The following is a 16,265-nucleotide window of genomic DNA, read 5'->3' as shown; positions in this document are numbered from 1 at the left end:
ATGAAAAGGGCTGCTTATGAGGATGTATTTGCCTTTCTATGGGCTCACACTCATTAATGATTAACTTGAACTTTTTGCTGAGAATCTGCTGACAGAATTGGGTTTCAGAAGTTGCACAGCTCAGTCATGTATTAGACCTTGGTAAATTTACCAAATAAAGAATTCCCCCATAAGGCCACTAGAAGGACAAGTTTTCTTGAGGTGATACTGATGAGGGCATAAGCTGGTTCTTATTTGTATTTCTGCATTTGATCTATATTGAAAAAACCGTTTTAAACTGTGTGAAAGAATGCTGCTCCTGTGTGTCAGTAAATAGAACTTAAATAATTTCATTCGGTTCTAGCTTCTTAAAATGTCCTAATTTTTCGACTTAACGTGCAAGAAATTAGGGTAGGGGTTGTGCTAAATCTTTTATTTTAATGGACATATTAATGCAGATAGATTTCCCATTTTTTACTTCTATAAATGAACAGAAAAAAATCTCCTTGAATTAATAGTTTAGTTACACTATATAAATCTTAATGCATACGTGTTTTCTTCCAAAGAAATTTAATTTAATCCCTGAGATATAAATATGTATATATCTCATTAATACATTTCAGAAGGTTAATGTAAATTTACAAAACTCCAAACTTTTAACGCTTTTTGTCAACACTATTAATGTTCTACAAAATGATAAAGATTCTGGTTTATTTTTTTTTCCTATATTAACTGAGGACATAAACTGAGTCAAAGTGTGTCTGAGAAATCATTTTATGTTTTATTATAAACTTTGAAAAGAAAAACACCAGCAAAATAGTGTCTATAAATACCGTGGTTTAAAATTATCAGAAAGCCGTGCAGTTAGTTTTGTGATACACCAGTAAGTTTTAAATACCTTACATCACCTTAAAATACTACTTCTCTTCAATATAAACAGGTCTCGAAATAGTTTTATAATGACAGTTACAAAGCTCTTATAGAAGAGCAGGATTATTGCAAGTGCTGTGACTCCAACACTACTTTTTTCAGTCACCCTTAACCAAAAGAGCCACCTGAGTTATTTGTCATATAGTTTGAAAAAGTTACAATGTTGAAGTCATGGTTCTTAAATAATTCTTTATTGCATGTGAAAGAAGCATTTGGAAGTTCCAGAGCTCGAAAATGACTCTTAGGAAAAGATACTAATGCTTGGAAGCAGCAAAGTAGAGTCAAAAAGAGAGCTCGACTCAACCTGTATTTCATCGTCCTCAAAAAAGAGTCTTGTAATGCTGCCAGTATCCAAGGGTTGCTGAGAGAATGAAGCATTACCTGTTTAGTTTGCAAACATTTGGCACAAAATTAATGTTAATTAAATAACCCCAGTCATGTATTTATTTTTAAAATATTGTATAAAAATAAATAGGCAATTCGTGAAATACCAGCAATTTGATGGAATTCAAATTAACACCCTTTGAAGTAAATTATAAGTGTATTTGTTTGGTTTTGTTGCTTTCTCTTATTTCATATGCAAGTAACTAAAAGCTATTGTAATTTATAGCTGCTATCCAGAAGTTTTTCTTTGGTCATAGGTTCCTACTGCTTGGTAATAACATAAATTATGAATTTTATAACATACAAAGTGAAGAAATTACACTATATACACATTGATTTACAAAATGTATATATTATCAGCCACAATTTTTTAAAAATATATCTCTGAGAGATTTGCATTATGAACTAGATGAAATTGATGTTTATCTTTTATTTACATGAATATTATTCTAAAAGATCATTTTATTATATATTTTACGTTGCTCTTTTTGATAATTTGACCTAAACTCTTTCAATATTCAACACCCGAATGGGTAAGTATAAGATGAATGTTATTCTGGTAGAATCTTACTTTTAGTTTATATATTCTTTTTTTTTTAGTGTGCCAAGATGTACACTTTAGTAGGAAAAAAGAACATCAACAATCTCTAATATGCATCAATTAACATAAGTAATCTATTTTTATAGGATTTCAGAACGAAGAAAAGCTATTCCTTTAAAGCTTTAAAAATGTAATTGGAATCTGTAAAATAAATCCATATAACTTACCATGAGAGAGAAGTAAGTGATAGTCTAAAAATGGTCACATTCCAATTTTTCTGTTGCTTTGTTTTTTACAATGAAGACGTTTAGAACATGGCATCCTAGAGTAATTTTGGTTTCTTTGTAGATTTTCAACCTGTCAAATTGTTTATTCCTTTTCCTTTTTGCAGTAGAATGTTAATGAGAATAAATTTTGCTTTGTGTGAAAATAAATTTATTTTTTGTAACAGTTACATTGAAGTGATAGTCTAACAAATCTGAAGATTATCTTTACAGTTTGTGCTCCTGTCATACATTGAACTGCAGATTTCATTTCACCGCCCTCTGTTAGGCAAGCTTTACGAACTCATACGATTTGCTGAAGGCATTCTAAAGTAAGCAGTAATGTAAAAGGGAGTTGAATAAACATCTAAAATTCCCACGAAGATTATTCCTTATTTTTATCATTTGTCATTTTCTCTAAGAATTTTGGACAAGCTGAGATCTTGGCTTTGGATAAAACACAACTGGTTGTTTCTTTTGTTTTTCTTGTTCTTTTGATGAAGACGACTGTCTCTGAGCTAACATCTATGCCAAGTTTCCTCTATTGTTTTGTGTGTGGGACGCCACCACAGCACGGCTTGATGAGCAGTGTGTAGGTCCATGCCCAGGATCTGAACCTGTGAACCCAGGGCTGCTGAAGCAGGGCATGATAACTTAATCACAACGCTGCTGGGCTGGCCTCTGCTTGTTTCTTTTTCTTTAAGTTTATTTCCTTTTTTCGTTTTTAATGAACATTTTATTGATATATAATTCGCATACTATAAAATTGTATTAAAGTGTGCAATTCAGTGGTTTTTACAATGTTCCCAGAGTTGTGCAACCATCATCACTATCCAATTTTAGGATATTTTCATCACCTCCCAAAAAACCCTGTATCAATTAAGAGTCACTCCCCATTTCTCTCTCCCCACCACCCAGCTCCTTAAACTAACCACTAGTTTACCTTAGTCTCTTTGTATGTGCCTGTTCTAAAGATTTTATATAAATGCAATGATACAATATGTGGTTTCTGTGACTGACATTGTTTTCTTTTATCATAATGTTTTGTATTTCATCCATGTTGTAACATGTATAAATACTTCATTCTTTTTCATAGGTTAATAATATTCCATTGCATGGATAAATAACATTATGTTTATTGATTCATTAGTTGATGGACATTTAGATTGTTTCTACTCTTTGGCTATTATCTGTAATGTAACTATGAACATTCATGTGCAAATTATTATGAGGACATATGTTTTCATTATTCTTGAGTATATAGTTAGGAGTCGAATTGCTGGTCCATATGTATGTTTGACATTTTTTGCAGCCTTACAAATTGCTGCTTCATTTTACAATCTATTAGTAATTTATGAGGATTCCCATTTCTCCATATCTTCACCTGCACTTCTGGTATGTTTTTTCTCTTAGTGATTCTACTGAGTGTGAAGAAGTATCTTGTTGAGGTTGTGATTTGCATTTCCCTAGTGAATAATGATGCTGAGCATCACTTCATGTGCTTATTGGCCTTTTCTCTCTTATTGGCTTTTTATCTATCTTTGGAGAAATATATATTCAAATCCCATGGCCATTTTTTAATTTGGTCCTTTCATTGTTGAGATATACCGGATCTTATATTCTGAATACAGTGCTATATCAAATATGTGATTTACAAGTATATTCTCCCATTGTGTGGATTGCCTTTTCACTTTCTTGATGTGTCCTTTCAAATACAGAAATTTCTAATTTTTGATGGAGTCCAATTTATCTTTGTTTCTCTTGTCTCTTGTGCTTTTGCTGTTATATCTAAAGAACCATTGCTCAACAGAAGGTTATGGAAAGTTACTTCTATGCTCTCTTTTCTAGAAGTTTTATAATTTTAGTTTTTGCATTGAGGATTTGGTCCATTTTGTGTAAATTTCTGTGTGTGTGAGGTAGAAGTCCAAATTCATTCATTGCCTGTAGATATTTGGTTGTCCCTACACAATTTGTTGAAAACACTGTTCTTCCCCCATTGGATTGTCTGGGTGTCCAGATGTAAAAATCAAGTGACCATAAATGTAAGAGTATATTTCTGACTCTCAATTCTTTTCCATTGATTTATTTGCTTATCTTTATGCAGTACACTATATTGATTACTGTAGCTTTGTAGTAAATTTTTAAATCAGGAAGCATGTCGACCAACTTTAATCTTATTTTTAAATGTTATTTTGTCTATTCTGGATCCATTTCACTCTCATATATATTCTAGAATCAGCTTGGTAGTTTCTAAAAAAAGCAGCTGTGTTTTTTGTAGAGATTTCATTGAATGTGTTGTCAACGAAAATAATCCATAGCCAATCTATAAATGAAAATTTGGGTATTCTGAGCTGAAATCTGAGGACCATGGCCCGGGGCCTTTCTTCCCGAAGGAAGAAAGGGCACCAAAGAAATGAGGTGTACAGAGTGGTTATATACCCCCAAAGAGGGTGCTTTACATATGATTGAAATGTCCCTCCCACAATAGTCACAAGATTGCCCTTTTGGCACAGCACTTGATGGACACAGCAGGGAGTGGGTCTGCCACCTTGGTGGGCATAGCAGGAGGCAAGTCTATTGTCTGGAGCTGGGCGGTCACAGGTGAGCACAGCAATCAGTTTCTAGCCTAAGGAAAGATGCTTAATCCTTAAGGAGACGCCAAAGTTGGGAGGGGGAGGGAGGTTGCACCTTTATCTCAAGGGCCTTTGCTCTTGCCATAGGGAATCTCTAAAGCAGATATACAATGAATGCTCAACAGCCTCGGTCAGGCCCTTTTGGAAAGACAAGGTCAGGCCGAATTAGGTTTATACCACATGGCTTCCTCATATTCTCCAATATATCCTATTGCTTGCCATTTTTATTTGTCAGTGTAGATCAAATTAGAGCATATTGCCATCTGAACAGTGATAAATGTTCCAATCAATGAACATGGGATGTCTTTCTATTTATTTAATTTTCTTTAATTTCTTTAAAAATGTTTTGTATTTTCAGCATAAAAGTCTTGAACTCTTAAAAAATGTGTTTCTAAGTATTTTGTTGTTTTTGAAGCTATTATAAATGGAATTGTTTCTTAATTTCATTTTCAGATTTTTCATTGCTAGTGTATAGAAATGCAGTTGACTTTGTACATTGACCTTGTATCCTTCAATGTTGCTAAAATTGATTATTAGCCTAATTTTCTGTGTGGATTTCACAGGCTTATCTATACAGGCATACCTCAGAGATATTATAGGTTTGGTTTCAGACCACTACAATAAAGCAAATATCTCAATAAAGGAAGCAACACAAATTTTTTGGTTTCCTAGTGCAAACAAAAGTTATGTTTATACCATACTGTAGTCTATTAAGTGTACAATAGCATTATGTCTAAAAAAACAATGTACGTACTTTGATTAAAAAATACTCTGTTGCTATAAGATACTAACTATCACTGGAGCCCTTGGTGAGTCATACATCTTTCTGCTGGTGGAAAGTCTTGTGAAAACGCAGTATCTGTGAAGCACAATAAAGGAAATCACAATAAAACAAGGTACGCCTGTATGCAAAAACAAGTCATCTGCTATTAAAGATTATTTTACTTCTTCTTTTCTAATCTGAGTGCATTTTACTTCCTTTCCTTCCCTGATTGTCCGAGCTAGAATCTCCAGTAGAAAGGCAATAGCAGGCATCCTTGTCTTGTCCTTATCTAAGATGGAAAAGCATGCAATCTTTCCTGCTTAAGTGTCATGTTAGCTGTGAGTTTTTGGTAGTCGCCCCTCATCAAGTTCAGGAAATTGCCTTCTGTTTTATCTTTTCTTAGAGGCTTTATCATGAAAGGATGATGGATTTGTCAAGTGCTTTTTCTGTGCCTATTAAAATGGTCATGTGGCTTTTGTCCTTTATTAATATGATACATAGGGGCTGGTCCCATGGCTGAGTGGTTAAGTTCGCATGCTGTGCTTCGGCGGCCCAGGGTTTTGCCAGTTTAGATCCTGGGCACAGACATGGCACCACTCATCATGCCGTGTTGAGCCAGTATCCCACGTAGCACAACAAGAGACACTCACAACTAGATATACACCTATGTACTGGGGGGCTTTGGGAAGAAGAAGAAAAAAAAAGATTGGCAACAGATGTTAGCTCTGGTGCCAATCTTAAAAAAATTTTAAAAATATATGATACATGATATCAATTTATTTTTGGACATTAAACCAATCTTGCATTCCTAGAATAATAGCCACTTTGTAATGGTATATTATCCATCCTATATGTTGCTAGATTTGGTTTGTTAGTGTTTTGTTGAGGCTTTTGAATCTATATTTAAAGGAGATATTTGTCTATAGTTTCCTTTGCTTGTGACATCTTTGGTTTTGGTATCATGGTAATACTGGCTTCATGAAAAGAGGACATGTTCCCTCCCCTTCTACTTTTTGGACAAATTTGTGAGGCATTTGTATTAATCTTCTTTAAATGTTTAATAGAATTCACCAGTGAAACAATCAGGACTGGAGCTTCTTTTAGTTGGTAGTTTGTCTAATTGCTACTTCAATCTCTTTGCATGTTACAGGTCTTTACAGATGTTCTATTTCTTCTTGAGTTAGTTTTGGTAGTTTGTGTCTTTCTAGGAATTTGTCCATTTCATCTAGGTTACCTAATTTGTTGGAACACAGTAGTTCACAATATTCTTTTATTTATTTCATTAATATTGTTAATGATGTCCCTTCTTTCATTCCTGATTTTGGTAATTTAAGTCTTTCCTCTTTTCTTCTTGGTCTGTCTAGCTAAAGGTTTGTCAATTTTGTTGATCTTTTTGGTTTGCTGGTCTTCTCTTTGTTTGTCTATTGTCTATTCATTAATTTCCACTCAATGCTATTATTTCCTTCTTTTTCTTTGCTTTGGGTGTAATTTGCTCTTTTATTTTCTTTCCTTGGTTATCCTAATCCCTGATGGCTTAGGGACTGCTTTAAGCCAAATTCAAATTAAAAATTTAATAATGTATGATTATATTAGACACTATTTCAGGATCCATGACCTACATTTTATCTTACATTCCTATGAAATCCTTTACAATGATACAGAATAAGATATTTGTGCCTAATTTATTGGCATTTTAATATATGTTGAAATATTCTGCTGATACTATTAATAATAAAAATGAATAAGAAAAAAACATTTAAAACTTTCTCAACTAGGATAAAATTAATTAGCTGAGTTCAATTCAGAATGTTTTAAAAATAAGAACAGAAAAAAAGAATGATATAAAGTAAGATTAGCAATCATTAAGATAGTATAAAAGTATGTAATGATGCATTTTAACAAAACAATAATTGCTTCCTTTTTAAAGACTAATTAATAGACAAATTCTCCCCAGATTTATTGCAAAAATGAAGAGTATGCGTATTTATTAAATGGTTAGAAAACAAATAGGAAATATAAATAAAAATAAAGTAGAAAACTAATAACAACTTCTGTTTATGTAGCAATTAAAATAAAATGAATAGACATATATAGCTCGTGAGTTAATGCTGAAATCCAAACTCAGTCCGCCGCCTGCTTCTGAGTCGAGGAAGAGGTAACTCGGAGCACTGAGGGCCGTAAGGCAGCCTTCAGCTGTGTCTCAAACGTGTTATTTCTTAAAAAATAAAGAAAATCTTTGAAACAACTGTGGCTTAAATAACAGAATTTGACGCAGGTGGATGTATGACTATGTATGTGCTCTATAATTCATCATCATAATATATAAAATTGAGTGAGGGGATCTTGGAGGGCAATAAAAACTAAATTATTACTAAAAAAGAAAATCTCTTTAGTTCACAATTTTAAAAAAATGATGCTTGCCAATTTTCTTTAAAAAACGATAGCTTTCTATTTTCCCATTTTGCCATTTGAATTTAATTTAATGACAGAGCCACATTGTATGACGGATTTCTTGCAAGTGACTAATGATATACTTTCTAACATTTATATTTTGGTTGAATGCTGGAAACTGCTGAAGAAAGCATTTTTTGCTGCTTAGATTTCATTTTTCCTTATTGGTTAAATTTGCTTTAGCAAAGTGAATGTTACTATGTATTTTAACCAAGAGAAAATGACATGAAATATTTTGGAAGACTGCAATGTAATAATCTTGAAAATTTAATTTATTTTTCAAACTCTTTAATATCTTGTTTCCAAATATTTTAACATGCTCTCAGGTTTTCATGGCTTGTCTGGGAAATAGAGCAACTATGGACTGTCTAGAATTTAGTTACCAGAACAAAAACAATATTATTTAGGGAAAAGAATAAATATAACCAATTATGACTTAAAATGTAATATTTTGTTCAAGTGAGAGGCATCAAGTAGAAAGGTTCATTAGTAGTGTTAAATTAACACAGAAAAATGGGAAATGCAAAAAGCTTTTACCCTGAGGCTCCCAGGAGCTTTGATTGTTAAACAGGGTATGTAAACCAGAAATCTTGGCATTCTTCAACAAGTCATAATGAAAAGATAAAATCCATACGGTAAGGTAAAAAGTAAGCAAAAATGGAAATGAATAGTTAATTGTATCAAAACAAGTCAACATTATTTCAAATTTTTAAACACGTTAAATTATTACAATGTTAAAAAAACTAACTTACAAACTAGTTGAACAGGAATCATACATTCCACAAATTTTAATGAACTCAATGTTGATGTTGCCATGGACAACAAGGGGCTACAGGCATATAAGGGGCTGTATCTCACAAGCATAATTTATGAACAACTGCTCTTAAACTACCCCTTATTTGTTAGTCCTGTGTGGCCAACCACATGGGAGAGCAAGAAAGACTTTACACTGAAGTTATCAGATAGTGCACCTTGCCTATTACTAGGTAGATGGAATGTGCAATGATATCAAGAATCTTACTCAACAAAGCCTCAAGGGAACTAAAATGAGTTCCCTTGCCAATTGATTTCCAATGTTGATTGAAAGGACACGCTAAAGGGGTAAATAAACTACGATAACACTAATCAACAAATATTTTCTCTTAAAAAAATTTAAAACAATTCTTCTACTTAAACGTTCTACTTTACATATATTAGAATTTCAAGGAAAATTCCAGTTATGCAATGAAGACAAATCAAGAGTTGAAAATATACGAAACTTTAGATCCTCAATTTTCCTCAGGAAAGAGGTGAAAACATCCCTTAGAAATATTTACAATACTTAAAGGAAGAAAGTGTGGCTCTGGCTAAAAGCTTATCTTGGAGAGAAAAACTTACCTGGATAATGAGGGAATTTGTGTAAAACATCTGTGCTTCCAGCTCTTGTAGGAACACAATTATATAGAGAAGAAAGCCCTGGCTCTAGTGCCAGATTACGTGGATTTGAATCTCTACTTTTTGGATTATTGGCTTTGTGACCTTTGGGAAGAGGCACAAGTTCTCTTCACTTCTGTTTACTCATGTATCAAATGAGCATAATTGTTTTGTCATTTCAGCAGAGGTGATTATGGTGATTTCATAAAAGAATGTGTAAAGTGTCTTGTCCCTAAGAGAAGAAACTTGAGAAAAGTAAGAATAAGATGAGCACAATTAAGAACTGGGTATCAGTTCTTAGCAAACATCACCCCTCCACATACCTGTCCAAAGGTTGTCAAAAACTGCCTGTCTGCTGCTTTCCGCTTTACCTGTCGGATCTCTCTGGAACCCACACATAGTTATGGTCAGGCCAAATTTGCCTTTAACCAAAATAGAAAGATAACAGGGAGACTCCAATACCCCTGAGTAGTGGATTCGTAACTTCAGTTTCATTTTCAGGAAACATCATTGTTCATTAAAGAAACATTGAATGATAAAGTATAGTGTCTTTTTTAAAAGTTCATCTTTATCCTAATTGAAAATTTATAATATGCAAAAACCCTTATACTGCATACAAAAATATTAATGAAAGTGAATTATAACTAAGAAAATTATTTTTATTCATAGAGGATAACGTGAGAGTCATAGAAATTGGTAGAAATTACAGCTATTATTATCATTTATATTTTAAGGTGTACTCCTCTGTGTTCAAAATTTTTTCTTTTAATCCTTAAGAAAGCATTAAAATAAACAGCAGTTTCTTCCCACATTTAAATGGTTTAAATCTGTATTACTGAAATTATTGATACTACAAAGCATCTAACATTAACATCTTCTCAAAAGAAAATCATATTGACAGGCTTTACTATCTTTGGAAGAGTTCTGTATTAATGAATGCCTTGAAAATCAACATATGTCCAAAGAGACCGTCACCACCATCCCTTGGTGAATAGTTACACTCGTAAGTCCATATGTTTCCATAATGCAAAGTTTAGTACAAGAGTTATAAATATTAAGATGCATTGTAGCCTAGAAAAAATTGTCAGTAGCTTTGTTTTCGTGGAAATTTCTCAATAATGTGTGCTGAAGATTGAAAAAATATAACTTTATTTAATAAGGATGAACACAAAAGAAATTTGTGATTTTCTGTCTTTTGTATATTTTTATTTTTAATTTTAATCAGAATTCTTTAGCTATAAATTAATATTATATTTTTCATTGTTAGAATGTAACTTTTAGGAAAATCCTTTCTTACTATTGACAATATGTAATAATTTTCTATTGAACATATTATTCTTTGAGTTACTGGTATCAGGGGCATTGAACAATTCCAGATTTTTTCCCTAAAGTAAAATATATTCTGAGATATCAGACCTTTGAAAACAGTGATGATCATGTATATTATGTTTCCTGTAGAGGGATAAACAAGATGCATTAATGTAGTAAACAAACAATTAAAAAAAAGAATAATCCCTGCCCCCCCAACTTCTCAAGATAATTATTGATATAATGGGAAAAGTATTACAGATTTAAAGAAGGGTAGAGGCGGGTCTGGCTGCTGAATGGTTGAGTTCTTGCACTCTGCTTCAGCGGCCCAAGGTTAGTGGGTTTGGATCCCCTAGGCGTGGACCTACATACCACTCATCAATCCATGCTGTGTTGGCATCCCACATACAAAATAGAGTAAGACTGGCACAGATGTTAGCTCAGGGAAAGTCTTCCTCAAGAGAAAAGAGGAAGTTTAGCAGCAGATGTTAGCTCATGGCCAATCTTCCTTTCAAAACAAAAGAAGAGTAAATAGCAAAGTTTTCTGTGAAATGGGCAAAGTTTTTTAAAGATTTTATCGTTAATGTAATTCTCTTGCAATTCAGCCTACATCGTTAACTGTTAATACACAAACTGCCTCCCTGATGTGAAGAATGAGTCTATGAACTCTTGGCGGATTAACTGCTTTGTTTTCTGGCCCAAACTCAGAAAAGACTCCTAGCCTAAGAGCCAAAAATTGTGTGTCTAATATGTATGTGTATTTTTCTTTGTGCTAACTATAAACACTGTCATCAGCTTCCTCTTCCTCCTTGGCCCAAACTCTCCCACATTCAGGCTGAGATACCAAGGGTCTTCCCCAGGAGTTTACTCCATATTGCTAGGAAATCTGCCTTCTTCTGGTCTAAAGCCTGTGTAACCACAATTACTCTTTTCTCTAGTCCCAAGCCTCTATGTGCTACTTGTTTTGATTTACCATTTTTGGGTTTATAGTATTTTTCATGACCAACAATCACAGAGAATAGCTATAGCTTCCACTAGTTTTTATAAAACTACAAACCAGGTGAAGGTTCTCTGAAAATAAGAGATGGTTCCCATTCAGTCCCCAAACCCAATGATAATTTTCTCCTTTCCTAAAACTAATTCTCAATAAAACGACTCACCTGAATAATTATGTTTATGACACATTTGACTCTTTCAGCAAAATTGTAGTCCAAACTTCTAGGAAATGTGAGCTTTTTCTGTGGGAACATATTGTCATGGCTTGAATGAAAAAATAAAAAGTATTCATAGATTGCATGAATGCTACTTTATTTTTACATAATTATCACTGTGTTCCAATTAAAAGAAAATTTTAACCTTGAGCATTTTACTTAACGCAATACTTAAATACGTAATCCAATTCATTTTGTCTGCTTCCGTTTGGGATTAGTAACAAAAGATCCATCATTTGAAATTTAGAAATGTTCTTTATTAATTAAAAATAACAACATAATTGGTTTTTCAACATCATATTTCTAGTGATGATTTTTTTCTGCCATGATATCTATTATATAATTACTAACAATTGAAGTAAGAAAATTTTGCTAAGCATAAAGACGTAAACTTTGAGATGGAATTGATGCATGACAGGAGCATATACGGATATATTTATGTGTATGTGTGTCCATGAGAGAGATTCTGTAGATGTGTGTGTGATCTTTAGAAATTATGGTATTTACTGGGCTCATGACAATTAATATAAACTCTTTAGAAGTCTTCATATTTACATATTTTTCTAGTCCATTTGGGCTGCTATAACAAAATTGCCATAAACTTGGTGGCTTATAAACAACAGAAATTTATTTCTCACAGTTCTGACGGCTGGAAGTCCGAGATCAGAATGCCAGCATGGTCAAGTGAGGGCCCTATTCCGGGTTACAGACTTCTCATTGTACACTCAAGTGACAGAAGGGACAAGCTAGCTCTCTGAGGCCTCTTTTATAAGGGCACTAATCCTATTCATGAGGGTACTGCCCTCATGAGCTGATCTCTTCCCAAAGGACCCACTTGCTAATACGGTCAGTTTAGGCATTAAATTTTCAACAGATGAATTTTGAGAAGACCCAAATATTCAGACCATAACACATATTAACTCATTTTAGTGTATTAACGTTCATTTTTTCACATTAGAGTTCACGTTAGATGTAATAGAAATGAGTTGATCTTCCTGATATTCATGAAAAGATTAAGACAATAAAAGTATTACTGGAATTTGAGGGTATGATTGAAGAGTAATAGTTTGACCTGCAGTTGTTATGTTCAAGTCCATACTCTTTGAAACACCAGGAACAGCATGCCAATCACTTACAAGTTCAAGGACTTTTGATTAATTATATGCTTATAACAGTTTAAATGATTGACCTCATAGGAGCTCTACATTTGTAGCTGGAATAAAAATGGATCCAACTGTTCTAAAACTAAATATTTCTTATTTCATCTTTTCCAAATATGATTGTAGTCAGTATGATATAGGCTAAGCGTCCTTCTTTCATTCACTTTTGAATTGTTCTATCTTTCTCTGGGCTCTTCTTTATTCCTAACTCTTTCTATTATCTACCCTAACTGCATGCCAACCATTAGTCAATTGTTTTTTCTATGCTATGTCTAAGCAGAATACACTTTGTAAAATACCTTTTCCACATATTCTTAGTATGATAACAAAATAATTCCACATGAAAAATAATTTCTAGCTGTTAACATTTAATTTTTTATGGAGACAAATTTAGAGAAGTAATTAAGTATTCTTAAATAATGATAATAGAGTAGGAGCAAAAGGAGTTAATGCTTATTAAAAATAATTAGTCAGCGTCTACTTCAGAAGTGATCCTGACTGATTAGTGTTAAAATGAGTTATCAAAATAACAAGATACCAAGGATACTGATCTTTTATTAACAAAATAAATAAATACTTAAAGAGCATTTATGAAAGAAGTGGCAGATGGTGAGTTGAGTGCTGTCCTTTTTCATATCCCATTCAGGGCCTCCTCACCCAATGTAAGGGAAGTGTTATTAAATTTGATGCATTAGAGGCTGGCACTGTCCTTTTCAAAACGACATTAGCCTTTAGCAATCTGTTTATTACTTGAATTACGCGTTGATGTGAAAGAAGGAAACTGACAGTAGTAAGGCAAAGATTCTGCATTTTTTACTGTAATAAAGTAAATCATAGAAAAGCATATTGGTGTTTTCTATAGCAGTGATAATTGGAAACAACCTCCCAACAATAAGGGATTGGTTCAATAAACCAGGGTACATCGATTCTGCAAACGTATTTTGTAGAAGTATATTCAACAGCATAGAAACATAGTTATGAGAATTTGTATTTATGGGCTTGGTTTCATAAATTTTATTTTTAGGTTCTTATACCCTTGCCCTGCCAATGACAGCTTTTCTTTTGTTTCTATGGACAGACTGAATGGAGCTATTTGGAAACTCTAAATACTCAAACGATCGTGATATTTCACCTATTCAAAATAAGCAATAGTAAAATTAGCAAAAGAAAACCCAATTGTTAAATTGTCTCATGATGATAACTTCCATGCTTTTTGTGAAAAACAAATATAAACTGTTAAAAATATGCATTTTGTCACCCTTACTTTTTCAGTCACCTGAACATACGTTTAATCTGCCTGCTGAGCAGTAGGGTGTGTGGAGCAGATATTGTTTTGCATGTAGAGTTACTATGGAATGATTATTTATATCATCACGGATTAAAGAAATCAATTTAGCAATAAAATAACTATGTATGCATATATTTATATGTAAACAAGTGTACAAGTATATATGGCAAAAATTTAATAATGTTTAACTCTGGTCAAAGGATTATATAGGTTTTTATTTTTGCCCAGCCTCTATTTTCTAAAAATTTCTATTTTAATCTGTATATTTTTTATTGAGAAAATAACTTTAAATGCATGCAGTATAAACAGGGAGCACTTTGATTTGCATGATGTCTGCTTTTAGTACAAGATGAATCTTCATTAATGTGACCTCATTCTCAGCAATATTATTTTCTTCCCTTAATTTCATAAATTTTCCAGAAGCCAGAAGCCACTGAGTAGTATGCATTCATATTAACAACTCAGAGACCCAATAAATCATTTTCAGAACCCCACACTACATCCAAGTATCTGATTTCAATGAATATATTTTTCTTAGGGTATTGTTAAATAAATATTATATCTGGTCTATTTCTGCATCATATGGGAGGAACCGTAGGTATGTCTCTTCTATAGTCATATGATTTTGTTATCCTACTTTATTTACTTGTCAGAAAAGTTAAACGTTTGGGCTAAATCAATGACTTTTTCCATTTACCAGTAAAATATCCTAGATTGTAATTAAAAAATCAGAGCATACTACTTAAATGAAGACATTTTATTCCACTTGATTTGTGTTTTTTTTTTTTTTTTTTTGGTGAGGAAGACTGGTCCTGAGCTAACATCTGTTGCCAATCCTCCTCTTTTTGCTTGAGGAAGATTGTCCCTGAGCTAACATCTGTGCCAAACCTCATCCATTTTGTATGTGGGATGCTGCCACAGCATGGCTTGATGAGCAGTGTACAGGTTGTGCCTGGGATCTGAACTCATGAACCCCAGAATGCCAAAGCAGAGTGCTCAAACTTAACTGCTATGCCACCGGGCTGGTCCTTCCATTTAATTTTTTTAAAAAATTTCTTGTCCTAAATCTACTATTTATAGTGATATTTTATTCACTTTGTCCAGGAATATTTTCTTTTTATCCACATGTAAATAAAGATCTTGCTTCTTTCATTTACATCTATGCCATTTGTTGTCAAATTTATAACGATAAATCAGTTGGAAGGTTCAGCCATATACTTGTTTTGAAAATTATAAAGGTCTAACCAGTATTACAACAGATTTTTAAAAGTTTTTTAGAAAAAAAAATCAATTGTGCTAATTAGAATTTCTAATCCTCAGTTATCACCTACCTGCTTTCTTTGTGTCCATTGAGTCTAAAAAATCTACATGTTTTGGTGCTTTTGAGAGTATTTGTAGAATTAGTAAGTACTAGGTAAAGCTCAAAGGTCAGCTAAAGTTTCTCTGGCACTTACATAGTATTTACATGCAAAACTGTGACATATTCTAAAAAATACATAATGCCAGACTAAAACCGTCACAGGGCACTCTAGAAAAAGAGTTCAGGAGTAAAAGACTTTGTGGGGCACCTGGAACTTGTAACACCTTCTTGAAGGCCATGCCACATTTAGATGGTGGAGCATGTGTGCAGGCCCTAAATGGAGGAGCAACATAAACCAGGCACAGAGATGAGACAGTGATGAGGCCCAAGGGAAGGGCAAGAGGAGGTCAGTGTTGGGAGGAAGGCTGGAGAACAAAGCCTACAGGAGAAACCAGCGCGGAGAGTCTGACAATGCTGACATCTGAAGGCGTGGCCATGTGAAGTTCAGCCTTTAACGAGCATGTCTACCAGATGTTTCCACACTACCGTCAACATCCTTGACTGCGTTTCTGTTTAGTGAGAGTGACAGACATACATTCCACAGAAGAGTTATTCCTTTTGTGAAGTGACGCATAAGTGCA

At 33.4% G+C, this 16,265-nt stretch overlaps 1 protein-coding gene and 1 long non-coding RNA gene across 2 annotated transcripts in view; one reads left to right on the top strand and one right to left on the bottom strand.

Annotated features, from left to right (window-relative positions):
* The window catches only part of GALNTL6 (polypeptide N-acetylgalactosaminyltransferase like 6), a 1,099,146-nt gene that overhangs the window by 488,568 nt on the left and 594,313 nt on the right, over window positions 1-16,265 (top strand). The window lies entirely within an intron of this gene.
* LOC139078820 (uncharacterized) overlaps window positions 7,449-16,265 on the bottom strand; it is a 53,862-nt gene continuing 45,045 nt past the window's right edge. Inside the window, exons 3-5 of the long non-coding RNA XR_011531932.1 lie at window positions 9,322-11,925; window positions 8,482-8,542; window positions 7,449-7,708 (exon numbers count right to left, since the gene is read on the bottom strand). This is a non-coding gene — a long non-coding RNA (uncharacterized lncRNA). The remainder of the gene's footprint in view (window positions 7,709-8,481; window positions 8,543-9,321; window positions 11,926-16,265) is intronic.

Source organism: Equus przewalskii, chromosome 2 (assembly GCF_037783145.1).
Source record: "Equus przewalskii isolate Varuska chromosome 2, EquPr2, whole genome shotgun sequence".
NCBI lineage: Eukaryota > Metazoa > Chordata > Mammalia > Perissodactyla > Equidae > Equus > Equus przewalskii.
The sequence above is the reverse complement of the archived record's forward strand: the minus strand, read 5'-3'. Positions and strand labels throughout refer to the sequence as shown.